Source organism: Amblyomma maculatum, chromosome 6 (assembly GCF_055883805.1).
Source record: "Amblyomma maculatum isolate TAMU_Amacu chromosome 6, ASM5588380v1, whole genome shotgun sequence".
NCBI lineage: Eukaryota > Metazoa > Arthropoda > Arachnida > Ixodida > Ixodidae > Amblyomma > Amblyomma maculatum.
Genome location: NC_139349.1, coordinates 108,428,428 through 108,456,403, shown reverse-complemented (window position 1 = coordinate 108,456,403; position 27,976 = coordinate 108,428,428). Strand labels below are relative to the sequence as shown.

Here is a 27,976-nt window from a genome sequence, read left to right as displayed (position 1 = left end):
CCCTAACCACTGCACCACCACGGCAGGGCTATAAATAAAATTGTTAGTTTGTCTTTTGCTTACGGGACTAGCGTAGATGGTGCATTTTGCAGTCCACTGAAAAATTGAACAGACTTCTGAGGCCGAGGTTGCATGGTTGAGTTCTGGCGATGGCATCAAAATGTAAAAACGCCTGTGTGCAGTGCATGTTAAAAGAACGTCTGGCTGTCAGAATTAATTTAAACCTTTTCATTGGCTTCACTCTGTACCATACAAACTACAGGACAGCAGGGCAGCTTCAATATGTGCTACAGATTGGTTCAATGGTTGCTGCCAGGTTTCATAGCACTTCATGGAACTAATGTAACAAGCATAGTGTGTATGATGAAGGTAGTTACTTGTGCCCGAAAGTGAATGGTGAAGTTCGTTGGGGAATCCCTGAGTGATATTAATGACTTGAGGGAGCAGTGTTGGTTTGACAGATAACTCAGTGCCGTAAAAAATTGCAACTTGGTTGTTATTGATTGTTGGAAAGGACTTACCGAATTCTGAGACTTGTAGCATCTGGTTCATCTTGACACTTCTAGACCTGCTCTCTGTCATTTGTTTATTTCGAAATTACACTCAGAAATGTTGCATTTTGCTGCTACATCGATGCTTGCCGTCGTATTTAATTCACCGTTTTGCCTTTATTCGTTTGTCTCTTACATCCATATCACATCTGCTTTGTTGTTTGCCTTATGGACAGCCAACATCTCTTGACACAGATCAAACTTTGTTGGTACCAGGACTTTATTTAGATCCAGTGGGCGTTCTGACAGGTGATCTTGGAGGTCGATCACTTAACATAGTTGTGCACTTTGAATTAAAGATACAATGTCAGTGCTATGCACATAAACAGAATTGGAACAAATTTCTTATCTGTAAAAAAAGAATGCAATTAATGGAAATTGAAAACTCCACTCCAGGCACCAGTCACACCTTGAATGCATAAGCTTTTGCTATTATATAAACAAAGCACCTTTAATGATCACAAGCAAATATATTTCACATACTTGCAGGGAAGCAGATGTACTGCAATTAATGTTGCAATAGCAGTGGTGGATGGGCTATATGCGAACTACTGTGGTTCCTTCCAGGGAATTGATGCACATGAATGACCAGAAATAAAGTGCGCATTGGGATCTCACTAGTTACAGAATTGCTTAAGAAAAAAAAAAGGAACAGATTCTGAACCTTTCACTTTGAAGATATACCAAAATATGAATTACCTTTTTTTTCTTTTTTTTTTTTTCTTTTTGCAAAACACTATATTGCACCCGAGTCTGCCAACATGCACGCTGGGATGCCAAGATGCAAAATTTGTGTATGCATTTAATGCACTTCGAATATTGAAGATATAGATGTATATCTATACATCTGTATATCTGTATAGATCTGTATACAGATGTATATCTAGTAGAATACCACTAGAACGGACGTCACTTAAATGAAGCATTCAGTTGTATGGAATTTATTAAATCCCCTTCCCGAAGCTCTAGTGAACACTGCAAACGCCCTCCATCTTAATGAAATTCATTTATTGCTCATTTGAGTTCTACAGAAGTTTTCTGCAGCGTCATCCTGTGTCTCCCACGTCATATTGAGCCCCTCATCAAGCACAACTCACACATTTTTTGCATCTCTTTATGTTGCGAACAACATTTCTGTACTGCGTGACGAAAAGTGGTCGTCATTTTGGTTTAAACAGAATTGGCTTTGTTGTTAAGGACGAGTTGCACACACATAAAAGACAAACACAGAACGAGAATGATGGGAGAAGGAAAGAGCACAATGCACCAACTAGCTCAACAGGAAGTTGTACTAAACATAATTGCCTATCTAAACAAGCTTATAGCCAGCCAAATCCATAGCTGGCTTTACACGTTTAATTTTCTCCACAGACATAGCCAACTATAGCTAAAGCGTCAGCTCTACTAGGCCTTTTAGCTCCAAGAAAGGCATACGTATGCGTGCTGGCTAACCATGATCTGCTTGGAGAAAGTGAAGGACTTGGCTCCCCAGCTGACCATTGTGTTGGACAATATTCACGGGAGCTTGTACACAGTGACTGAGTTCCAAGACCACTGCAGTCCTAAGTTAAATAGTGCTGCAAAAGGTAGCTGCATTCTGCTCTTGCAAATGAGCCCAATGACAAACAAAATGGTCGAGATATAATTAGAAAGCCCAATGTTTCTTGGAGATAATGGCAACAAGCTTTCACGAACTTATTCAAATAGCGAACTTTCACTTTTAGCAAACTTTTTCGTAAGGTCCATTGAGGTTCGTTCAAGTGAAGTTTCACTCTATATATACTTCTTACTGTTACTTTCATGTTGGGAATAGGAATAGTCTCTTAATTAAGAAAATAACTTGAGCTTCTACACCTTATCAGTAGCAAGTGAACGTGTAGAATTTTACTTTGAGCACTATGATGAAGTTTTGGATGGAAACAAAATTTTATGCTCCAAGTAGGGATGGCAGAATAAATATTCAAAGCATAAATGGCAGGTAAGTCACCTACCTGGTTGTGCTTTCCACCCAGCTGTCTCTCCGGCAGTTTGGCTTTTGAGCCATTTCTCTAATGGCCGGAAGTACTTTCGAAGAGACTTTACCGACAACTGACAAGTACCAGCCAAAATCTGGAGGACATCTTGCCATGGCTTGCTTGCACCAAGCTTCGAGGTCTTTCTGTTGCAGGAGAAATATCACCCTCATATTTTAGAAAATTAGGTTAAGCAGAAGAGGCAGTTGGGCTAACTGGTAGGGTTTCATAAATAGCTAGCTCAAAGCAAAACAACTCTGCTGGCAGCAAGTTTTCATTGTGAACACAATGTGGTGGGATTTAGCTTATCGTCACCCAAAACTATGTCGCTTCTCCATAGTGAAATTACTTATTGGTCAGCTGAGAGATGACATCATCAGCGCCATGTGGTACCAAAGGTGCCAGTCACAAAGCACTGCCAAATTTGAAATTGCCAGTGATCCCCAAAATTTGGCATCACTGCCACATGTAGACAAAAAGGAGTTAAATATAAAGTTAGACCAGTAGGCACGTCACAGCAACCACCTCTGCCCAAGCAATTTCTGCAGCAACAGATTATTTCTCATCACTCCCTGTCATCTTAATGGAGGACAAAGAAGCTTATACACAAGGCATTTCCTCGCGCATTAGTTATATCACAATTAGTGCAATGGCAATAATAATGATGTCACTAAAACTGGGTCTAATTTCGTATGCAGCAAAGCATGTGGAGGAAAATAAGATTAGGAGAAAAGTGACATTGTACGACAGATAAATTACATTCGCTCAAGAGTGCATAGTATCCTCAAGTGATCACGAAGAGGCACCCTTATGATGGTTTTTCTGGTGTATTGGAGCATGAATTGTAGCCTCCCTCACACAGGTGCACCCTCTTATGTGCTTGTGGCATCAGCATTTCACTCTTTAAGTGTGATAAGTTTGATGTGATGTTGGCTCACCACCATAAATTTGTTAAGGTGAATGGAAAACTGAAAATCATTTCCTTCATTAAGGATGTAGTGAAGGACGTCCTTGAGATTTTACATTGTGAGAGAAAAGAAGAGTTAAGGGAAATGCAAATAACAATGCGTATTCATTGGCAGTTCAGTCAAAATCTTAAGTTCCCAAGGTATTGATTAGCATTAGCCGTTCATCTAATTTAGGTATTATTGGAACAGTTTTAGCATGTGCAGTATGGTTTAAAGGGAACATGAAACTGCATGACTGCCACACTTTGCAAAACACTGCCGAGAGAACTGGCGACAAATAATCGTGCAATGTGCATGCGCTGTAAGTGCAGCTGGCCATGTGATAGCACATTCCCTTTAACAATGGACCGTACTGTACCTTGTGGCAATATGTTTCTCATAGACTTTTGATATGTTGCACTTCGCTTACTTCAATGTGTCTTCAACTTTCTTCTTGCCATGGAGCTGACAGCCAGTAAGAGCCCATTACATGTTCTGTGCATCCAGCTTGCACATAAATTCAAGCATTGTGAAAAGTCAAAATGCTAGACACAAACTTCCTGAAACCAAAGCATCTGTGTACTGCTAAGAAAGGAATGTGCTTCTTCCCACCCACTTCACGGAAATGTGACAGAAGCACTTCGTCGGAATAAGTTGACGGGGACAATCTATGACATGAGCAAAAGGTTCAGGTCATATATTTACGACTCATGAGTATGAAATTAGGCCATCAAAGCAATCTGATTAGTAAGCGTTTTGTTTACTGTCTTGTCTTCACATAATACTTGAGCATGATGCAAAATCCTAATTAATAATTATTATTGCTCAGAAGACAAGAAAGTGAAGTCACAATTCATATTTTAGAGCGAAAGCCTTTTAGGCTCATAGGCTGCAGAAATATTCGCACAAACTGGCAAGAAAAAAAAGTGTCTCCACCGGGAATCGAATCACTATCCCTCCTATTCCCAGCTGAGCACGCAAACCACTAGGCCATGCCGGCCTCGTGAGAAGCCGATCGTAATTCTCATTGTCTAATGCGAGGATATAAGTAGCGATGACAACAACAATGCAGTCACTGATGATGATAATGATGATACTAGAGATGACAATGGCAGTTAATTTCGGTTGATAATGATGTAGCCATAACTGATGATGATGCTGATTATTATGATAGTAGGGATGACTATGCAGTTAGTGAAAACAGTCTTGAAAAGAGTAATGAGGTGATTTTTTGAGGTTACAGGTAATGGCATGCATGTACTGAAACATGTCGATAAGGTTATCTAACAAATTGTTCCTTTCTGATGGTTTGTGGCGAATGAAATTTTCAGTGGCACTTTAAAACTAATGAACTAATCTGTACGAAAAGTTTCAACAATTGATTTTTGCTTCAGTTACGCCACTGTTTACTGTTTTGCTTGTTGGTCAGTGAGGCATAGTGGCTTTTATGGAGGGTGGTGCGGTAACTTGGCAGTTTTGAATGCATCTTCTGAAGTGATGGCAGAATTCCAAAAGGCCATTTGCACCTTTTGCACAAAAATCGTAGTATTCGACCTAGAGCCATAGAACAGACATAATAAGACCTCACTTGCAATATTGCAAGTGATCAAGTGATTTTGCAACACCTTCAAGTAAACGAGCTATGAAATCCACATGTACAGAGCTAGTCAAAAGTTCCTAGGCCACAGGATCTGCTTTGCAGCAGTATACCCTGGCTCATACGATGCCAATAAAGCTATCAAGGCTCGCAGAGGTGAGGTTGATATGAGTACTTCTAAACCTACACAGGCATTTTTAACTTCTGGGGTGCCATAACTGCCCAACCATACTGCTCAAGAGCAGACTCTCTGGCCTTGAAACTTTTGAACAACAACCCTGTAACTCATTCATCCAGCTTTTATTTATGGCTGATGGAAAATGTGCTTATTCTCCTTTTTTTTGTCCACAGATGCTTAGTATCAAGAATTTAGGTTGCAACAAGGTCAAAATTTTGATTCATTCTATATACCTTTTCACAAGCCTCAGCGAAACCTCTCTCTCTCTCTGCTCTCTTTAACCGATGAAAATATTTCCTGGTAGAAAATTCTACATTGGGGTGAAAGAAATAAGAATAATGGAGCACAGTATTGCAGTAAACAAGATGTATGTTGCATGAACTTATTTCAGCCACACTGAGCGTACAGGAAGAACGCTAAGACTCTTTGCCTATATATGACGGATATTTTTTGCTTCTCGCAGATCCTCACATGTGACCTTCAGTTAATGTTTTTTTTTTGTTTGTTTTTTTTTTCAGCCCGTTCAAATGATACCAAAAGGACTTTAATTGAACACATTCTTTTAAAAAATATCACCTCAACATACCTTTGACTATAACACAATGATGGATGTAGTTTTTCTTCATTGAAAAACAGCTTTATACAAAATGAGGATAGATGGAAATGAACAGAACAGCACTGATCTTAATTAGAATGTATCCCACATCAAGTTTCTGCAGGATAACATTTGCAACATATCTTTTGCCATGTTAAATGTAATCTGGTATATTATTGTGTAGTGAAGAATTCAGTTCACTACATTCATTTGTAGCCATTTGGATGAGGAAGGTTTGTTATAGAAATCTACATTCTGTATTGCACACTATTTGCGCATCAAAACCTGCTTGATTCAGTGGCAGTACTACCAGCGATGATTTTCATATTTTATGCTAATGCAAATTCTGCTGATGATGATTCTCGTCCTATGTAATGTTACAATACAAACACAAGAACCTTGTGTTCATTTCACTGAAAGATATGACTCCAGCAAATATGTCTGACCTCTACCTGCTGACAACTATGAAAGTATGAGACAAGAATGGAAGGATGTGATAGCGCCAACTTCAAGAGGTGTTGCATTTGATCTCTGTTGAGCAGACATGAAAGAAACAGTAGAAATTATATCAGATGGCAGAGCATTAAGTTAATAATAGAAATAATATTTTCACAGTTAGTGTAGCCAACAAGAACAAACATATATGTAACAGGCTTGATGCATCTACAAGTATTCCATTTGTATGGAGCAGTTTGGGTGAGAAGAACTGGTCGATACAACATACCATGATTTTATTGTCTACGAAGGGACAAATTCTGATTTATTTGTTGAGTGTGTTCTGAAATCTGTGAAATACAAAAGTAGGCATATTCAAGCATTTCATGGTTTGATTTGTTTGCCGTTTGTCTTTGCCCCTGGAGTTCAAAGCAGCATGTTGCAATGACAAGATGCTTCTCCTTCGGACTGTCCATACTGTGTCCTTCCATTTCGAACATGATATTTATTGATGTCTCCAAAAAATTAGAGGTATAGACAAAGAGCTTATAATTAGAGCTTTACTGTTCACATTTGCCATGGACAAGATAATAAGCCATCATTTCAAAAATGATTGCATGTTCAATTGCAGTAAAAGCTGTTTCAGGGTTGGTTTAGCCGTAAAGCATGCTCTCTAGTTTGAAATTCGCAAATTATGTACATGGGATGTGAATTTACAATAGCAAAAAAAGTTGTTCCAGTTGCCGTAATTCTTGGATAGAATGCCAAGGTGCTGGACACGTCTTTGTGCAGCTGATGCTAATCCAACGAAGCCCGTGGCCCCGTCTCTCTAAAGCCTGCAAACAATGTTTTTCATAAGTAACATTGAACATTGTTTTATATGTTGCAGCGCTGTTACATGTTACAGTGGAACATTATACTAATGGTAAAAATTAATAAATAACTTTTTTTTTTAGGTGGTGAAGATATGTTTAGCGTGCAGTATTTGAAATGTTATCTTAATGTTAAAGTTTATAAAATTCTAAAACATTACAAATATATGTTGAATGTTGAAATTATAACCGTAAAACAGCAATGGCAATATTTTAAAGCATCGTGTCTCATAACTTCCCTAATGTTTTTGCATTATTGATGTTTTTCAACTAGCAGAATTTTCCATTATGCAGCCTAAAGATTAGTTGGGAGACCGCATGTTACAGCCTTCATGGCCTACGCTACGAGCCATGCACTGTTAGAGTGGAGCATGGAAAAGTTACATATATTACATATTATGTAGTGCACGTCACCATTGTTGCCTGATTCTCCTTGCAGTGAGAATAGAAATTGGAAGTCCTAGCTGGCACAGCACAATTGGCACTAAGTCTGGTCTTGCAAGTTTGCTTCATGATTTTAGTGAAAATTGCGCATATGTTGGTTTTATGTTTATTTAGAAAGAGGTTATATGTTATCTCAAAGTTTTGCTGCAACATTGCACAAATGCTATGCAAAAGGACACAAAGAACAATATATTTGCACTTTACTGAAAGAAAGTAACATTTCGATGCTACAACACATTATATCAAACTATTGCTTATATCGAACTCGTAGAATATCTTCTTGAAAATCCCATGCAAAAGTATAGGATTTGTTGTCATATTTATCAAAATCATGTTCAAGGAAACATCCAATATATCAAATTGGGCATTGTGCCCCTGCAAGGTGCGCTTCTCCCAGCAGCAGCAGCAGCTGCAGTATTAAAAAGAAAAAGAAGAGTGGTTTTTATTCAAATAAACAAAAATGGAAGTAAAAAAATGTTTGCCAGCCCCGCTATCTGCTATCTAATCATCAGAAGCACCTGAACTGGGGCGGCGGAAGTAACAAACAGTAAGAGGGAGAGGAAATCAGAGGTGAGTGACAGGAAGAAAAGACAGGACAGGTAAAAATAAAAGGTATGTACACAGTTACATGGGAGCAGTGCGCCCCGGTTTTCGAAACCTAGCAATAGGTGATGATCGGCGCGCGGGTGTTTGCGACTCGCGGATCGCCATATAGCCATGGCGAGCGGCGGGCTTCCAGTATGACAGAAAACCGATTCTGTAATTCTTTTTCACTGGTGCGTGCTTGCTGGTCGATGTTTTTCAGCGAAAACCGCAAAGTACACAACCGATGTACAGACCTTTTCAGAAAATGATCGTGGTCGCTAACATATTGCTAACATATAGGGCTGTGCGTGTAGCAAGAAGGGCACTGTTGCACAGGGAAAGCTGATGATTACCTCCCCCAAACCCACCCCGCAACACTCGTCAGACCGGTTTCGCCGAGGTTCCCTGGGTGCCGCCACATAGCTCACTGGTTCGAGAAAATAATTCGGCTGTTATGTTTGTAGGTACCATATATATATTTATTGGCATATAATTTGCACCCTCTGAAAAAGACAGTTTTTGCCCCCCAAAATTGCGGATAAATTGCCCCAGTGTATAAGACAATAGTACAGTGGGAAGCTGGGCGAGTTGAATCTTATCGATCATAAGACAAGTCTGTTCATTAGGTAAGTGCTATAAAAGCATGCTGAGAATCCCTCCGTTACAGAGTGTGCCTAAAATTCACACGCTCCACTGCAGTGGTGGAGTGGTTAAAGCGTTTGACTGCTGTGCCCAAGTATGCAGGATCGAATCCCGGCCGCAGCGGCCACTTTTCGATGCAGGCAAAGAGCAAGGCGCCCTTGAAATATTCGGAGCCTTCCACTATGGTGTCTCTCATTAGTCTGAGTCACTTTAGGGCGTGAAAATCTAAAACCAAGCCAAACCAAGCCAAAGCCCTTTTCAAAGACATGCCATTTATTCCTGGCAGATCCCCAGTAACCATGCTCCCTCATTTTAAATGCTTGGTAACGCATATCATATAAGACGGCACGTTTTTTTTTTCCGATATCGGTGGCAGCCACTCAAATTATCACGCTTGGCCTCTTTAATGGGTTTAGAAAGTGCTGCTACATAAAGGTACATACTTCACATAATATACGCATAATCGTGTCAAGTCTCGTTCCATATGAAATGCTGAACAGCTGATTATCTCGTGTATTCTGCGGGGACGGCGTGCGGCAGCTGCGAGAGCGCGTGACATATGCATCGTGCTTGCTTTTAAAGCACTGTTTACGACGACCTACTAAGCCTGACAACAGGTTTAACGGAGTGCAGTTAGTGCGGCATTGTTCTAACATGTTTTTTTTCTTAACAGAAACATCAGTATTTTATATCAAATTAGCACAGTCACCTCAAATTTCGCTTCATGAGGTGCTTAATTAGCTATCTCGTGCATTCTGCTAGGGCCTCATATACGGCAGCTGCAGAAGCACATGGCCAGCATCATTCTCTTCAGTGCTGCTGCGATGACCCACTAGGCTTTGCGAAACATACATGTATTAGTGTGCGCACTGTAATGAGAGCCATTGCTCTCTATCCCACATGGTGTGGCCATGTCAATCCAGTCCCCAGTTTCCCCTCATCCCAAAGAGGCTTGCGAGGCCTTTCTCCTTGGGTGCTCGACGATTGGGGCACAAGCGGCTCTTGCCCGCCATGCTCGCGAGACGGCTAGCACTCGGCTGCTGGACAAATGAAGCCAGCATGCACCATCTTCGCTGGCCACTCTTTGATTGGGTAAATGAAGTTTCACAAGCAAGTGCGACTTTGTTCCATTATGTTTTTTTAATAAATGCACAAAATTTCTGAGCTCAAATTTCGTGATTGTCATCACTGTCTGCTGTCCGAGGATCGTTTCAACAGCACACAAAACGCCAAAGGTGTTGTCGCTGCGATACGGAGAACTGCCGTCCTTATTTAGTGCAAGACCCTTCTCAGCTATGCAACTCTATTGTTTCCTGTCAGATCCCGGAGTTCCAGCATTATGGCCATTTCACCCCCCCCCCCCCCCCCCCACCACTTTTTTAGATCTTTAAATGCGAGTATCCCCAAGGGGCACAACGAGCTCGGCCTGAAGTCTGCCTTGCGTAGGCAAGCCAGTCAAAAACGCTTGGGCCGAACTTGCTGGATGACCCTGGATGAAGGTTGGTTTTGATGCTGGCCGACCAACGTTTCATGACGTCGGCTACATGCGGCCTACCAACTTAGCACCAATTTGCCGACGTAGGGCTGGGAAGTAGCTGGCACACAACGGAGATCGAATTTTGATTGTTAACTGGCCCTGGTTCATGTACCAAGGTTGACCCAATCGTAAGAACCACTCGCATTTAGACACTTGTCCAAGCATCAGCCAACAATGTCCTGATCATCGACAGCTAACTGCAGGTTATTTACTCTCTCAAGGTTGCAAGAGTGAGAAATGCGGAGACGGTAAAAAAAATTGATGAACTCACTTTCCTCCAATATCGAACAAGTCATGGACGCTGCAAGCAACTGGCTGCGTGTGGAAACTGCTTAATATTTCCCATGAAGCTTTGGCGCTTGCTCCAGTGTGAATGGCTGAAAAAAAAAAAAAAAAAAAAGTGAACCACGCAGAAGAAATGTCTACATAATAAATATTCCCTCGAAGACATCAGTGTTGTGCACAGCCTCTATTTATACACATAATGAACTGCGGACGGTAATATTATCCAACTATATCACATTTCATACCATGCACACATTTTAAGCGTGATTTTTACGATTGCGTAAAGCCAGACAGGACAAGGCGAAAGAGCAGGCACACACGTGGATGCATCAACCCGTGTTCCCATTTTATCTAAGGCAGAATAGTGGTTGCTTTTATTTCATACACAGGGAAGCCCACTAAAGCTGTCACACAGGACACTTCATGTTGTGGCAAGAAAGGAATGCTCTCAAAACACAACGGGGCCATCAGTTAGATCGGCACCACTGCTACTGCATTGCGCTGTAAAAAGGGCTGCGATGGAACTTGCAATTTTGGACAACTTCTTTGACACTCCCGACAGTGTGAGCAAGACAAAGCACTTGACGAATCGGTGAAAGATTGTTGCTGCCGCTTAGCTTTCATGTCAAATGTATGAACAACCATGTTGCAGGGGTTGATGAAATAAAATCGCTGTGATGTAAACAGTTTCTCGCAGTGTTTTAGGGCCATTCAATAATTAAAATGTTCTTCCTCAAGGCTGAATTATGTGGCCACTGCATTTTTTCCTTTTACATGAATTCATTATTCTTGCGAAAAGCTGCATTTTGCTTTTCATGCAATACTAACACTAGCGCAGTGGCTACTTTTGTGGCACATTTATTCTTTCAAAGCGCTCCACTTTTCACCATGGTGTGGTACCATTGAACCTCCCGCATTTGGATAAGGCCGTCGTAAACCAGCATGCACTGGAGGGGCATTGACGCACAAAGCCAGCAAACGATTTAGTTTAGAATAGTGCTATGCACTGAAGATTGCTCCAAAAAGAAAAGCTATACAGCAGTCTGTGCTGTCATTATTTTTTTTTCTTTTGAGATTACTGAAGCTCCACGCCTCCCCCCTTCTTTCTTCCCCCCCCCCTACCCCCCCCCCCGGTTTTCATATGTCCACTTTTCAAAATTTCCTAGGGAGAACCCTGTGCACACACTAAATTTACCGATGTTCACTGCACATTTTCGCCTACCAAGGAATTGCGAGGCTACACTTTCCAACTGAGGCAATGTCTTAGTAAAATGCTTCATTTGCTGAGACTAAACATTCAACAAAACATCCACAAAAGGCTTCTTCCATACCACTCCAACAGCAACGGCAAAACAGAGCTGCTCGATATTCCTCAGACAGTACCCTGCTAAGGGCCTAAAAGAACAACAGGGCCTTACACAGCCTTACACAGAAAAAATCAAAATGCAAAAGACACAGCATCATCAAATTATTTAAGCTGGATTGCAATGTCCACTACTTAAGCAAAAGTCACCCGCATCATCATCATCATCAGCCTGATTATACCCACTGCAGGGCGAAGGCCTCTCCCATATCTCTCCACTTAACCCGGTTCTGTGCTAGCTGCATCCACTTGACCCCTGCGAACTTCTTAATCTCATCCGCCCACCTAACTTTCTGCCGCCCCCTGCTACGCTTTCCTTCCCTTGGAATCCAGTTTGTTACCCTCAGCGACCATCGGTTATCCTCTCTTCGCACTACATGTCCTGCCCATGTCCATTTCTTCTTCTTAATTTCCACTAGAATGTCGTTAACTTGAGTTATTTCTCTGACCCACTCTGCACGCTTTCTATCTCTTAATGTTACCCCTACCATTTTTCGTTCCATAGCCCTCTGGGTTGTCCTCAACTTAAGTAGAACTCTCTTGGTTAGCCTCCACGTTTCAGCCCCATAGGTGAGTACAGGCAAGATGCAACTGTTGTATACTTTCCTCTTGAGCGATACCGGTAAGCTGCTAGTCATAATCTGCGAGTGCTTGCCAAATGCGCTCCATCCCAATCTTATTCTTCTTGTTATTTCCTTTTCATGATCCGGATCTGCGGTTACTACCTGTCCTAAGTAGATATATTCGCCTACTACTTCCAGTATTTCGCTACCTAATGTAAACTCCTGTTCCTTCCCGAGGCTGTTGAACATTACCTTAGTCTTCTGCATATTGATTTTCAAGCCTACCTTTCTACTTTTCCTGTCTAGGTCATCAACCATTATTTGCAGTTCATCTCCCGAGTTGCTTAGCAAGGCAATGTCATCAGCAAATCGCAGATTACTGAGGTATTCTCCATCTACCTTTATCCCTCACTGCTCCCATTCCAAGTCTCTGAATACTTCCTCTAAACAAGCTGTGAGTAGTACTGGGGAGATTGTGTCTCCTTGCCTAACACCTTTCTTTATGGGAATTTTGTTGCTTTCTTTATGTAGAAGTATGGTTGCTGTGCAGCCACTATATATATCTTCCAGCACTTTCACGTACGGCTCGTCTACCCCCTGATTTCGCAATGCCTGCATCACCGCCGAGGTTTCAACTGAGTCAAATGCTTTTTCGTAATCAATGAATGCTATGTATAAGGGCTGGTTATATTCCGAGCATTTTTCTATCACCTGATTGATGGTATGGATATGATCGATAGTAGAGTACCGTTTCCGAAACCTTGCTTGATCCTTTGCTTGATTGCAGTCTAAGGTTGTCCTGATTCTATTAGCGATTACCTTAGTAAATACCTTATACGTAACAGACAGTAAGCTGATTGGTCTGTAATTTTTAAGGTCCTTAGAGTCCCCTTTCTTGTGAATGAGGATAATGTTTGCATTCTTCCATGCTTCCGGTACCGTCGATGACACCAGGCACTGCGTATACAGGGTGGCCAGTTTTTCTAGCACGATATCCCCCCCCGTCCTTCAGCAAATCTGTAGTTATCTGATCTTCTCCAGCTGATTTCCCCCTTTTCATAGTTTCTAGTGCTTTCTTGACCTCGTCCTTCGTCACTGGTGGAACGTCTGACTGTTTTTCCCTACGGCCAATCTCATTACGGTCCTGACTACTTTGGCTACTGTAGAGATCTGTATAGAACTCCTCGGCTACTTTGACTATCTTGTCCATATTAGTGATGACGTTGCCCGCCTTGTCCCTTATCGCATACATCTGGTTTTTGCCTATGCCCAATTTCTTCTTTACCGCTTTAAGGCTTCCCCCGTTCTTTACAGCATGCTCAATTTTCTCCATGTTATACTTCCTTATATCGGCCACCTTGCGCTTATTGATTAGCTTTGATATCTCGGCCAATTCGATCTGGTCTGTTGGATTGGAAGCTTTCATACTCTGCCGTTTCTTAATCAAATCTTTCGTCTCCTTAGACAGCTTACCGGTATCCTCTCTAACTATCCTACCGCCTACTTCTACCGCGCACTCAGTAATGATATCTCTGAAATTATTGTTCCTTGCCTCTAAGGTAATGTCGCCATCCTCAGTTAGAGCTGAATACCTATTCTGTAGCGAGATCCTGAACTCTTCTGCCCTCCCCCTCACCGCTAATTCGTTGATGGGTTTCTTTCTTACTAATCTATTGCGTTCTGCATCACTGGCGACTATTAACAGCAAACACAGGTAGGGCTTGGACATCAATGAAGGCTGGCTTATCAGCCATGACTGCAATCCCTACTCTCTGCATTACAAGACCTTAAATTCCACAGATTGAGAAGAAAGAACCTATTAATAATTTCACAGGTTCAGAACAATGAACCTTGGAACTTTTGCAGGAGCCAAAATATGGAATGAATTGCAAATTGAGGTAAAAGCAGCCAGAAAATCAGGCTCCTGAATATCTTGCTTCATGAATTTCACCTTCGTTACCTAGTCTCAAACTTTTATTTACAAGACTGCTATATCCGTATGGTTTTAACTCTTGTTAGATACAATGCACCTAATCTTGCAGGTTCTTTACATTTCGCTTGCGCATTATTATATGTATTTTTTGTAAATGTGTACTCTTATAGAGGTAGTGTTGTGTGCATCATCCTTACCCTTCAACGGCTGAACCTGCAGGTAATATTTGTATCTGGACCGATCACTATCTTTCCGACCTCTTAATCCGATAGTGTTTGAATACATTGTTTATAGCAGAAATTCATTATAACAAAATTATACTTCAAAATGCTTCTTACATTATATTCGGAACTGTTAATGTGATCGTTTTCGTTTTCTTTTTTTTCAATCCCTTCCCCTTCAAGGTAGCTAAAAGGCCTTCGCCACCAAGCTCACAAGCCTCTAGGCAAAGCCAGCATTTCAATGCGCCTTGGGCAAGCACACAGCATACAACAGCAACTATGGCTATGGATATCAGCACATGTTGCAAAAGAAAAGGCACTGGCAGAGCTTAGCGGGGAAAGAAAACAAAGAACAGGAATCGGGTACAGTATGGGCTGCTGGAAACAGAGTAGCAATGGCACAGCGGTGATGGCAGTTGGTGCTGCTGCATGCAAGGCTGCGTGCTCTAAAGTAACAGAAGTTTTGGTTTCCCTCAGTTGTGGTGCATGCATCTTAAACAATGCACCTTTAAAATAGCATCAACTCATCCGTTTCTTCCATATTTTATTGTGCCCTTTACATTTTCTTGGCGCGCATTATAACCTTCATAAGATCTATTTTTCTTCCAAGTCCTCAAGCTTCCCCCTCACGTTGCATGCGTGTAAATAAGATCAAACTCATGCTTGCATCCATAACAACAATGCAATAAAAATAAAAATAATGTGGTTGCTGGCACATAACTTCATGAAAAATGCTTGCATCCAAAATTCTTTGTGTATTCACAGAAAACTAGTGGATTTAGCTAAGCCTTTTCATTAGTATTAAAATTCACAGGGTACCTTAGCATGCTCTAGCTGGTGCCTGCAAATAGCCCTATTCATTAGTCACCCACACAGTTGTCCACTATTTTGATGCATAGATGAAATAGCCTGCATTCTGCAAAGCTCTCTTCTCTGACCTATTCATATGCGACAGACACATCCAAAAACGGCCACTACCTATCTGGTTGCTCAAGTAGACGTCCATGAGCGCGTACTGGGGAAGGCACCTAATGCACGCAGACTGAACTGATGCATCAGAGCTAACGTACACGGTCACAAATACAATTTCTTGCATTCAACTTCCAAGTAAATACAAGGCATGTTCAGAAACATTGTCCCCCAAGTTTAAACCGGCTTATTAAGGGGAACATGATTTCAGTATTTTTTTTTTTTGCCTTGATTCGCAACAGCTTGCTGGAAATAATATTGCGATTAATCGTACCAAATATCACAGGCATATCTCAAGAATTTTTTTATTATTATATATTGCTTTCTTGGTTCTTGCAAAAAGCCTGCAGAGTTAAAATGCAGCAGAAGGTTGGTGTAATATTCGTTGCGCATTTTTATTGGCATGCTACAGGCCAATATATAGTCGTAACTTTTATTTCCTACAAGTGGCACATTTCTGGTTTTCAAATTTTGTGAAGCAGTGGCAGAGGCAAGTCTAAACTCAGAAGACAATTCCATAAAAAAAAACTGAACAGTAATATGAATTTTTACAAAAAAAAAAATATATATATATATATATATATATATATATATATATATATATATATATGTCTTGACCTGTAGTAAGGTACCAGGGGTGCCACAAAGAAAACAGTAAAAATAGGTAAAATACTGGAGAATTCTTTTTCGTAAGACCTAATCAGAAAACTAGAATGGAGAAAAATGTCTAAGAGTCAATATTGGTCACATTGGTCACAAAACGATTCTTTTTAAAGTGCTTCCCAGGGGGGGAGGGGGCGGGGGGAGAATTTCAACAATAGACTTTCAGAACAGCATAGAATACAAGGCACAGGCACGCAAGTGAATACCACCTTCAAAAAATAAATTTTTGGCTATTTTTTGCTATTTCAAAGCTACATCCCACTTTGGGTAACAGAACAGCATGTTTGGAACTGTTCTCTCTATCAGACGCACATTGCTTGTCAATATAAACGTGACCAGTGGCAGTGCATTTTTACCACAAGCACATTTCTGCCACCGCATGTCGTAGAATGAGAGCAGCCAAAGGTGAAGTGTATCAGCGATGTCTTTGAGAAATGCAAATCATGCACTTTTCGGATGTTCGCTGATCTCGGGAAGCAGTCACATGAACGGCAGCCACAATGCCTTGCTCAATGACAGGCATGTGACTAAGGTGCTGGCTGCTATTTTAGACACCAGTTAAAATTGTCAAAGAATGGGTGAAATGCAGCGAAGCAATACAAAGACAGTACATGTCAGATTCGGTATAGCCTAAAAACATTGCACCTTGTAACTGAAAGAAAAGGATATGCTGAAACAATACACAAAATAAAAGAAACTGAGCCAACGACACCCACACCGCACTATTTCAAAGGGGGTCACTCTCACCATCCACCAATCCATCTGTTCGGTCCCACTGTGAAGCAAAACAGCTTGCATTTCTTTCCCAGGGGTAGCTGCTTCAGAAGGTGTATACAAGGTGTATGACGTTGCAGTTGATGTCTCACGTAAGGGCGCTTCTTTAGAGGTTAGAAAGGTCAATGGGCCCCTGCACAGAAAAACCGGCACAGAGAAAAATCTGCACTTGCAAGCACTGTGACGTACTGATCTACAGATATGCAGGCTCTCTGGGTCTTTCTTTATGCATTTGCATACTGCATGAGTCACCCAGATAAGTATGCTCGAAAGGCTGCACACAGCAAGAAAGTGAGACATGTTGCATATGTCTTAACATTAGCATGCACCTATGGGTATAAAATAGCACTTTTTAATGCAGAAACATTACCACATATATCCTTACATTTTGCCGGGGGTAGTTCTGAAGCCTCCTTCGAGCAACCAATTGAAAAAAATAACTCGCCGCCAGAGTGGGTTTCAAACTCGGGCTGAGACAAACAGATCTGCTTCACTGGCCACTCCGTTAGAGCACTGCACTACCTCGGTAGCCGGTTTCATCGCAACAAGATGCCTGCCTCTCTTGCTGCACTTCGGATGACGTCTTCATCTCCTCTGAAAAGTTATGCTAAAGGCCTTAATTAGATCTCCTTTATTCTAATAAAGGCCCAGAGCACCCGTTAATTATCTAGCTAAAAATGGCAATACATGGCAACGCAAAGCTGAACAAGCAAACCTTAGCAAGTAAACGAGTACTAAATTTCGCTTCTGCATGTATAACCATACTTATCAAAGTAAACCACCACTTTTTTTTTAAAGTAACAAAACTAAGCATCTCAAACTGATGTTTTCAAGTTTGTTTCTGCAGTCTCATTATTTATATTGCTTTTGTTTCTATATTTTTGAATGGATAGTTTTCAATCAGCCATGTTTGTTTAGACACTACCATAGATTCCTCATCAGAGACAGCTCTTTTTGCATCCACACCAGTGACGAAGCTGCCTGCAGATCTTGAAGTAAATAAAAGTATGGGAAAAAGAAAAAAAAAAGGTCTCATTCAGTATTTCCGTGTTCTTCTGCCAGTCATTAGCTCGCCCACATCTAAGAATAAATCATGTAACAAGTCACCTGCCATCCACTGCTGCACCCAACAGCAAACCTGCACCCGAGCATTAATACACTGTGCTGCTGTAGCCAGTAATGCATGCATACAAATCTATGTCCTGCGCGTGTTTGGATGAACTACATAAAAAAAAATCCTGTTGGCCAAGCCTAATGTAAAGGTGGCCTTTCGAGCACACCTCCCAGAAGAACACACTGTTCCCAAGGCATGCAGCATTCCCCTGCAACATATGAGTATAAACAACAGGTTTTCTCCTTGGTAGATTCCTCTATTCGTTGATCACCATTCACCGTCAGCCTGAGTACACCATTGGAAAGCAAGGCAAGGCCCTCTTACATCTCTTCAACTGACCCAGTCCTATAAGGTCAGTATTTCAGGCCTCTCCAACTGACCCAGTCCTATAAGGTCGATATATTTTGTTCCTCTTCAACTGACCCAGTTTTATAAGGTCAATTTACTTCGGACCTCTCTAATTGACCCAGTCCTATGAGGTCAATCATTTATGGTCCATTCCAAGTGGCAGCACTCCACGAAAATTCCCAGCCTTTTCATGAAAGTTGCCATCCCTTGCATGAAATTTGCTATCCCTTCCACAAAGTTGCAATTGTCTGGAGAACTGCTGGGTCCAAACACAAGCACAACATGGGGTGTAACACATGTACAGCCTCGTCCACTTCTAGCTAGAACACGGTCACTGCTTTCAAAGCGTCATTGTGTCTGATCCGGCCATGCAATAAAGCTATGTAGCAGGCCATTGAAGCAGCATGCCCGGGTCCCTCTGCGCTTGCATCACTTTGCATCGATATCTGCCTGCGCCGGACGCAGTGTTGCTTTGAAAGCAGTGATCGTGTTATAGCTAGAAGTGGTTGACCCTGTAATAGAAGCTACAGCAACGCAATGTGTATAGTGCATTGATGCATGTCACTACTGGATTTTCAGTAGCTGATGGCAGATGACCTGCATGTTATGCAATTCACTCCTGATGTGGGTAAGCTGGTGACTGGCTGATGAGCACAGAGGTGCCGAGAAGGATCTTCGTCTTGTTCACTCTCCTCAAGCTATAAGGAACTTGTTTCATCATGCTTTTACTGCAATATTTGCCTCTGCTTTTTATGCTCAGAGACTTTTAAGCATGAAATGCTTATAGAATCTGCTGTCGGTGCACTGGTGGGAGAATACGAAGGTGAACCTATACAAACGAACTAGCGTCACCTCCTGGTGCCTTCATGCTGCACTGGCACTGTGCATCGCACATGTCAAACGCCTTGCAAAAGGAACGGTACAGTATCTGTCACACCTTTCAGTGTGCACCTGAAGAGCGCTGTAAGGGAAGGGAGGAATAAGGTGGGAGTGAAAGAAAAATGGGTGCCATAGTGCTGGGCTCAAAGGAATTTCGACCACCTGGAAATTCTTAATGTGCACCGACATCGCCATCAGGGCACGCAGATACCTCTCCATTTCACCTCCACCTTTTCTTCAGGCTATTTTTAGGTGCAAAACTGAAAAGACAAAAATCTACTTCGATTCTCAGTGGACACCTCAAACCCGCCCGCCAAGAAAAAATGAACATAAATGCCCTACCACGGAGACGCAGAGTTTAACATGCTCAACCACGACCACTGTACGGGGAGTATAGGGATTCGAACCGACTGAACCGACTGCCACCGGCTGGATTTCGAGCAAAATGGTGGTCCAAAATTGCTCCATAGTGCTCCACTACAGCTGCCTCTCTTTCCACTTTCTCTCCCACCTTCCTTCCCTTACAGCATGGTTCAGGTGTCCACAGAAAAAAGTGACAGGTACTGTGCCTTTCCTTTCCTGTCAACCAATTATTATTGTCCTGCATTTATATAATATATATATATATATATATATATATATATATATATATATATATATATATATATATATATATATATATATATATATATATATAAACTTGAACTAAGGGTTAAAAAATTAAACATTAGAGGTAGGCTAAAAAAACCAGAAAACCAGTTGCACACAGCTGCCTTGCTCACCAGGCAATTTGTTGTTTTACAGTTACTTAATTAGCTATAATTACGTTAACTTTTCTAATTTACTAAATATTGACTTTGGACCAGAAGTGTGAATTGAAAAGTTGGAGAGCACCATCAGAAACCGCCATTCCATTAATTGGGATAAAGAAAGTTTCACGCACTGTATCCGTTTTTTCCAGGCTCAAAAGAAAGCCCGCGAGATACAAATAAAATCACGTGATAAGCATTTGTACGCCACGATTGTGCTGCTCTCAGTCGTGATTTGAGCGAACGAAATCAGCTGCAGCCGTGACTCGACGGTCCCGTTGCACGGCAAGCTGACATATGTGGGTGATGGTTGGAGCGAGCTGGCTGGCGCAGGCGAAGAAACCCATAATACAGTAGGTCGTGAAGAAACCATTGCAAACATATTAACTGATTTATTTATAGGAAGGGAAAGGCGCGGTAACTGTCTCACTTGTGTTCTGTGGACACCGCAACCGCGCCGTAAGGGAAGGGAGGAAGAGGGGAGTGAAAGTGGAAAGAGAGAAAAAGGAGCCGTAGTGGAGGGCTACAGAGCAATTTCGACCACCTGGGGATCTTTAACGTGCGCTGACATCGCACAGCACACGACGCCTCTTCGTTTCGCCTCCATCGAAACGCAGCCGCCGAGGTCGGGTTCGAACCCGGGTACTCCGGCACAGTAGTCGGGCGTCTTACCACTGCACCACCCCGGCAGGGCGCAAGCATATTGGCCTGCCGCTGTAACGGGGATGAAGAGAGACAGCCGCGCAACTGATTTCGTTCACTCAGACCACGACTGTGAGCATCACAATCGTGGCGCGCGAATGCGCTTGTCACGTGGTTTTATTTGTATTTCGCGGGCTTTCTTATAAGCCCAGCTTTTTTTTTTCTTTTTTTTTTTGTTTACAGAAAAAGAAGGGCGCACCTGAACCGCGCTGTAGGTCCAGATGAGTTTGAGGAGGAGGAGGAGGAGGAGGAGGAGGAAGAACATTTATTTCCGCCGAATATGGTGCAGCAGCCACCTACGTGTCGCACGCAGGCGTCCGGGGAGGCAGTCTGTCACACCGCGGCCAGAGGACACCCGGCCTCGTCTAGGAGAAGAGGTCTTCAGCCTCGGCCGCCAGGCGGACGGCGAATCGCTGTGTTTTTTCGTCGGAGCTTCTTAGCGTGGTCTCCCAATCATCGCTAGTTTTAATCGCGTTGCGCCCTGGGGCACGAACGCATCTCCATATTATATGATCTAATGTTGCCACGTGGCCGCAAAATTTACAAATTTCGGTTTCTGCACCGTCCCTCTTCCGCCCTCTGGCACCCGTCCAACTCCTCCACAGGGGCGAAAAGAAATTTCGAGCTTGGAGTCTTCTCCAGTCGTACGATTCCTTTTTACTCAGGGATCTAACCGGTGGCGGATATATCCTCCGGTCTTTCTTCAAGTTGTCGGTTACATCCCTAAAGGTACCTATACATTCTTTGGTTTTAGATGTTGTGGAGGCGTCCGCAGCACCCCGAGGTAGCGAGGAGCGGGCGAGCATGTGGGCAGCCTCGTTGCCGGCGAGACCGCGAGACCGGCGTGTGCTGGGGTCCAGATTATGGTCACGCTTTCGGCGAGAGACGACTCGTTCAGAAGTTTTGCAGCACGATTGCTGACTCTACCCTTGCTAAAATTTCTAACCGCCGCTTTGCTATCGCTGATGACGTGTTTCACGCCTGGTCGTGCAATGGCAATGGCTATTGCAATCTCCTCCGCCTCTACCGGCGGTAGATCTCGATTTCTTTCTATTCCTATGGCGATCCCAGTGTCCAATAGGGCGACCGAGGTTACGTCGCCTTCTTTCCCGATCGCTGCATCGGTGTAGGCGACCGATCCCGGCTGGAGTTTGTCCAATTTGTTAGCGATGTGCTTAGCTCTGCTTTTCCTCCTCCCCTCGTCGTGTACGGGGTGCATGTTCTTCGGTATGGGCGAGACGTATAGATGCTTTCTGATTTCTCGATCTATGCTTTCTCTGATACTTTCGCCTTCCCCGGGCGCTAGTAGGTTTACCCAATCGAGGATTTGCCTACCCGCCGCCGTTCCTGCGAGTCGCTCTCTCTGGGACAGCCTGACCGCCGCAGCCAGCTCTTTCCACTCATTATGCAACCCCATTTTCTCTAGAATGTCGTTAGAAGTAGTTATGGGGAGTCCTAGAGCGCACTTCGTGCATCTCCTAATTATGGTGTTTAATTTGTGTTCTTCGGTCTTGTTGATATTTAGGAATGGAGTCGCGTAGCACATTCTGCTCGTGACAAAAGCTTGTACGAGTCTGAGTCTACTAGCCTCCGTGAAATTTTCTTCAGTACGTGTATTTTTTTTTTTTTTTTTTCCTGTCTCGAGCCTAGAATCCTGTCCTAAGCAGCTCGCCTATATTACAGCGCCTAAAATGTGATTTGCAGGAAAGGAAAGGCGCAGTATCTGTCACACATTTTCTGTGGACGGGTGAACCGCACTCTATGGGTCGGGAAGAAGGAGGGGAAGGGTTCGAAGGGTGACTGTTCCTGGCCCTACAGGTAGCGGACGATGGCTGCTGCGACGCGCGTCTTTCTCTCCGTCTTCTTTTTCTTTCTTCTGTCCGCACGAGGCAGCGTAAGAATCAGTCAATCAATTAGTGGCTAGCCCCGCCGGGGTGGTGCAGTGGTGAGACGCCCGACTACTGTGCCGGAGTACCCGGGTTTGAACCCGACCTCGGCGGCTGCGTTTCGATGGAGGCGAAACGAAGAGGCGTCCGTGTGCTGTGCGATGTCAGCGCACGTTAAAGATCCCCAGGTGGTCGAAATTACTCCGTAGCCCTCCCCTCGGGCTCCTCTTTTTCTCCTCCCTTACGGCGCGGTTGAGGTGTCCACATAAAAACAAGTGAGACAGTTACCGCGCCTTTCCCTTCCTATAAATAAATCAATCAAGTGGCTCAGCTATAGTGTTCCTGTATATCATTCCCAGCATCTGCTAAGGGGGAATACAGAGCCGTCTCTATCGTCAACACTATGAAATGATCCGAGTTAATCGTAGACTAACTCAGTTTTTATAAATTTCGATACCAATAGAAGAATGACAAAGAAAAGTTTGCATTTTTTATAGGGTCTAAGCACTTTTGGCGGGACACGTGTTTTTCTTTCTTTGGACTAACTGGCTTCCAAGTAAAGCAACACGCATTATGCAGGAACACTACTCAGCTACAGAGACAGTAGCAGGCCCGTGCATTTTTTTTTTTTTCCTTCCTTACGGTCACAACGACATATTTGACGTTCACTGGCATCGTGCAGCAGAGACCTCTCCGTTTCGCTTCCGTCGAAACGCAGCCCCGCTGTGGTGGTGCAGTGGTTAGGGCGCTCGACCACTGTGCCCAAGGATTCGGGATCGAATCCCGGCCGCGGCGGCCGCTTTTCGATGGAGGCGAAAAACAAAGGCGCCCATGTGTTGTGCGATGTCAGTGCACGTTAAAAAAAACTCGGTTGTCGAAATTTCCGGAGCCCAATTTCTCGAAACACAGCATATTTTCGTGGACACCATATTCGGTTTCCGCCCTCATAAATCAGCGCAGGATATTGTTCTGCAGCTCCACCACGACATCTTAGATCCTGTCGAATGTCCCCACGACGACAAGGTAGTCCTGGGCTTAGATCTTAAAGGCGCATTCGATAATGTCAAACACGAAGTAAAACTCGACCACCTCAGTCACAACTGTGGCCACAAAACCTTCAATTACATAAGACAATTTCTTACAGACCGCGCCAAGCCTACATATGCATACAAGATGCTGAACACAGGCCATACACCATCGGCTCGAGGGGAACACCTCAAAGCGCGATATTGTCTCCCCTCCTTTTCAGTTTGGCTATGCTTCATCTTTCCTTTAAATTGGCTTCTCTTCCAGAGATACATCACGCTCTTTACGCAGATATCACGATCTGGGCAACGCAAGGTAACCTGGGCCACATAGTCCTGCCCGTAAGCAGCGGCAACTGCATGTAGTCGACGATACGCGACCTACTGCGAACTCCAGTGCGCCCCAGCTAAATCTCAATTTGTACACGTACGCAAGCCCTCAGGACCGATCCGGAAGGCCAAAGAGATCCGCGTCCTTGGCTTCTTCACAAACCATCAACGCAAGGCTGACACCACACTGGCCAAACTTCGCAGTGGGAGAGCAGGTGGCCCGTGTGGTCCGCCGGGTGTCTCCAACAAGCGGGGCGGATTACGAAGGAAGGATACACTCCGGCAAGCCCATACTTTTGTAACGAGTAGAATCCTCTACTCGACCCCTACTTGTACCTGCGCAAACACGATGATGACCAATTAGAGGCCATCCACCGGAAAGTCATCAAGCAGGTTCTCGACTTCCGGTCTGCACTTCCAGGCTTCTGGCCTAATTGGCCTTGTGAATACCTTCCGGGAGCTTCGAGAAGCCTACTTAAGACCACGTACGTCCGGTCGCCGCCTCTTGGGCCGCGGCTACACATCAAATAAGAATACCACCTTGAGGAAACGGTGAGAGTGCTAGAACCCTAGAGAAACGCCCTCCGGGTCCGACCCATATTCCCCGCAACATGTCCAAAGAAGACCACAGCGGTCGCACCAGGCGCGCGCGGAAGCAAGAGCGACATGGTCACCAACAACACGTGTATTACGTTGACGTTGCCGGCGCCCACCACGGCCGGGAGTGGTATACAGCTACAGTCGTACACAACACACAGTTAACGGTCTAACTTTCAAAGCCTACAACACAACACACGCGAACGAGATTGTTATCACTCTGGCTCTCAGTATTCCCAAGTCGAAGCACGTCATCACCGACTCGCGAGGGGCCTGTCGGGACTCGGAACTATAGGCTGGGGTGGGCTCCCCCGCTTTCCCAACGTATACTGCAGTCTAGCTGCCGATACATAGACCCAACTCTGCATAACCTTATATGGGCACCCGCGGTCACCAGGGACTCAATGAAGCGAAGAGGTCGATCAGGCTGCCCGCGCACTCTCTCTCCAGGCTATCTCCCTGTCCTTGCAAGCCTACTCCTGTCAGACAATCTGGCCCTTACATTCAGACATCACCGATTACTACAAGGAGGAGCACAGGCGCTACCCGGCTTCTTGTGGGACTGGATCGCGCTGACGACCGCCTCATCATCAAAATTTTCACCAATACTATACTGTGCCTGGCGGTGCTTTCATTTCAACACATCCTTTTATGGCGCGTGCCAGTACTGTGGCGAGGTGGCTGACACTTTCCACATGGTCTGGGCGTGCCAGTCAAACCCATATATTACTCCCAACCCCAATCCAACTAGAGAGGACTGATAGGCGGCCCTGCTCGGCTGTCAAGACCTCAAGGCTCAAAAGGCCATAGTTGACGCAGTCGGCGTTGCTTACCAATGGGGCCCCGGAGTAGGAGTCACCTCTATGTAACTATTTAATCGTTGATTAATGCTTTAACCACCACCACCACTACGGCGTCCCTCATGGCCTGAGTTGCTTTGGGATGTTAAACCCTATAAACTAAACCAAATTGTAGCCGCCAGTGCTCGGGTTCGAACCGCCACCACAGCAGGACACCGGTATATTCTAGACATTGTACCTATGTCATGGAGGAGAGCCATGGACAACACAAAAACAAAATCAAGCGAACGAAGATGAAACAAATGTCAAATGCGTGTTAAAAATTTTGGAAGGGCTCAAAACAAGCTAACATATGGCTCTTTTGTCCGGCGAAAAATTCTAGCTATCCCTCCCGGGCACGAGCATCCCGCGAGCGAGTGTTCTTATTGTCCTAGAAGAGTCAATTAGATTCAAAACTCTGTCCGTGAACTTTTATTGTCTGAATTTGAACCAAGTAGCATTAACAAACAAGGATGTAGCGAAACAGCATTTTAAGCTTCTGGTTTCGGTTTCCACGCCGCCGCCGACTAAAAACGACCGTCACGCCGCCGCGTGTCAAAACCGTGCCTCAAGAGCGAAAGAAGCGTTTCCGCCACGTTTCCGCCGCTTTCTAGCGATGCCAGGTGGCGCCACTACTGCCCTTGGCATCATCATCGGCGGAAACCCTCACTCTGGCTTCTTTTACGGTTTTTACATATACATTTGTTATTCCATTCGCCTCGATCTCTTCACGGATGATACTGGTTTCGCTCGTCGAGCAGTTTGCATTCGTGACCATGATACTCCTAGCACTGCACTTGACCAACGCAGCGCTCGCGTAGTATGATGTAGCCTAAACTACATTTTTTCAGTGAGTGGTTTAGGTTTTCACACGTATAAGCACGATACGTGTATACTCCCTTTCATAAAATATGCAACACTTGTTGCAACTGTTCAAGAATATGAACGTAGGGTGCCACTTGATCCGCAGCATTATACGCCTCAAAGTTCGGTTCGAAGTGAGCTCAATGGCGAACCGGTGCCCCTCCGAGACCGATCGTTTCAGTGCATTTCCTTGCTTTCTCCACGTTTCTGTTCTTCAAAATAAGCTTTCTGTCGCGCTGTCATATGGCAGCAAAGGGGACGCCCCAGAAACAGGGAAAATGGCGCTCGCTTGACTAGAGGCGATTAACGCTGCGGATCGTAGAGATGCGATCTGCAATCACATCTGCCTCATTCATGTTTTGATTCTGATTTTTGATTTAGAGAGGTCTCACCCCGTGGTGGGGTGAGTGGGCCGATCCCGGAGGCAGTGCAATACCGGGCCAACCCGTGGCGGAGGTGAAGCAAGCTTCAAGCACTCCGCCGCATTCCAAAAATAAGTTTAATATCTTGGGTCCAAATAGGACCCGTATCAGATATTAAGCTGATAAGAACAGATGGCTTTCGACAATGCTTGGGACATTGGAACAAGAAAATGGTCATGGGTTCCCCTAGAGCGGGAACATCCATAGGGGGGGGATCTCCAGGTTTACCAAGTCTTCGGAATGTCAATGCAAATGGGAGACCAATTGCAGTGGCATACAAAAGACCCGGCCGCACAAGAGATCAGCCGATCGGGCAGTGTCGTGACGGTGGCATGAAGGACCGGTGCCGGAGCACCGAGCCCTCACGCCAGCCATTCAGGGCACCCAATCATCCGAAGGGCAAGGGGGGACCCAAGCATTCCCGGAAAGGGAATGGTTAAAGGCTGGTTCTGAGAACCAAGACCTTGAGTAGAATCCCGACCCCTGGCATCAGTCAAAGCGCAACACTCGGTCAAAGGCCGAGATATACTGACCCGAAGGTACAGTACTACACTTTGATCTTAGCCAATACTACACTTTGATCTTAGCCAAAAGGCCGAGAAGCGATTACTACACTTTGATCTTAGCCAAAAGGCCGAGAAGCGATACCAGTGCTTGAACCGCGGTTCGGGGTCTTTGCAATCAACTACCAAATACGCCCCAATGGCAAAGTGAGCGCCCGCCGGCGAACGCAGCGAGTTCGGATGCTCCTCCGAGACGACCGCTCCGGCGGATTTCCGTGGTTGGTGCACAGCGTTACTGCTATTTGAAAGCATTGAATTAATGCCTAATATATTCGAAATTTGATTAAGACACCTCAGAACCTGACCAAAGTATGGCTTATAGCGGTCGCTCGGGCGGTGTCTCGAAGTCGTCTCGAAACACCGCACAAGAGACATATTGATGTAAGAATATTTCCTCTCACCAAATAATTAAGCCTTTAATAATTGTATGCA

At 44.1% G+C, this 27,976-nt stretch overlaps 1 long non-coding RNA gene, 1 other non-coding gene and 1 pseudogene across 3 annotated transcripts in view; all 3 read right to left on the bottom strand.

The window, feature by feature from the left end:
* Nucleotides 1-762: 762 nt before the first annotated feature.
* LOC146186544 (uncharacterized) overlaps nt 763-27,976 on the bottom strand; it is a 35,630-nt gene continuing 8,416 nt past the window's right edge. The window contains exons 2-6 of one of the 2 annotated variants that reach the window (XR_014708134.1): nt 17,140-17,299; nt 10,667-10,772; nt 7,033-7,151; nt 2,543-2,709; nt 763-900 (exon numbers count right to left, since the gene is read on the bottom strand). This is a non-coding gene — a long non-coding RNA (uncharacterized LOC146186544). Of the gene's footprint in view, nt 901-2,542; nt 2,710-6,363; nt 7,152-10,666; nt 10,773-17,139; nt 17,300-27,976 lie in introns of those variants that run through there. The other variant, XR_014708133.1, reaches the window with a different exon arrangement.
* On the bottom strand, nt 26,962-27,152 carry LOC146186547 (U2 spliceosomal RNA). The gene has a single exon (XR_014708363.1). It is a non-coding gene; the product is annotated as a U2 spliceosomal RNA (small nuclear RNA).
* LOC146186546 (U2 spliceosomal RNA) lies at nt 27,420-27,588 on the bottom strand (annotated as a pseudogene).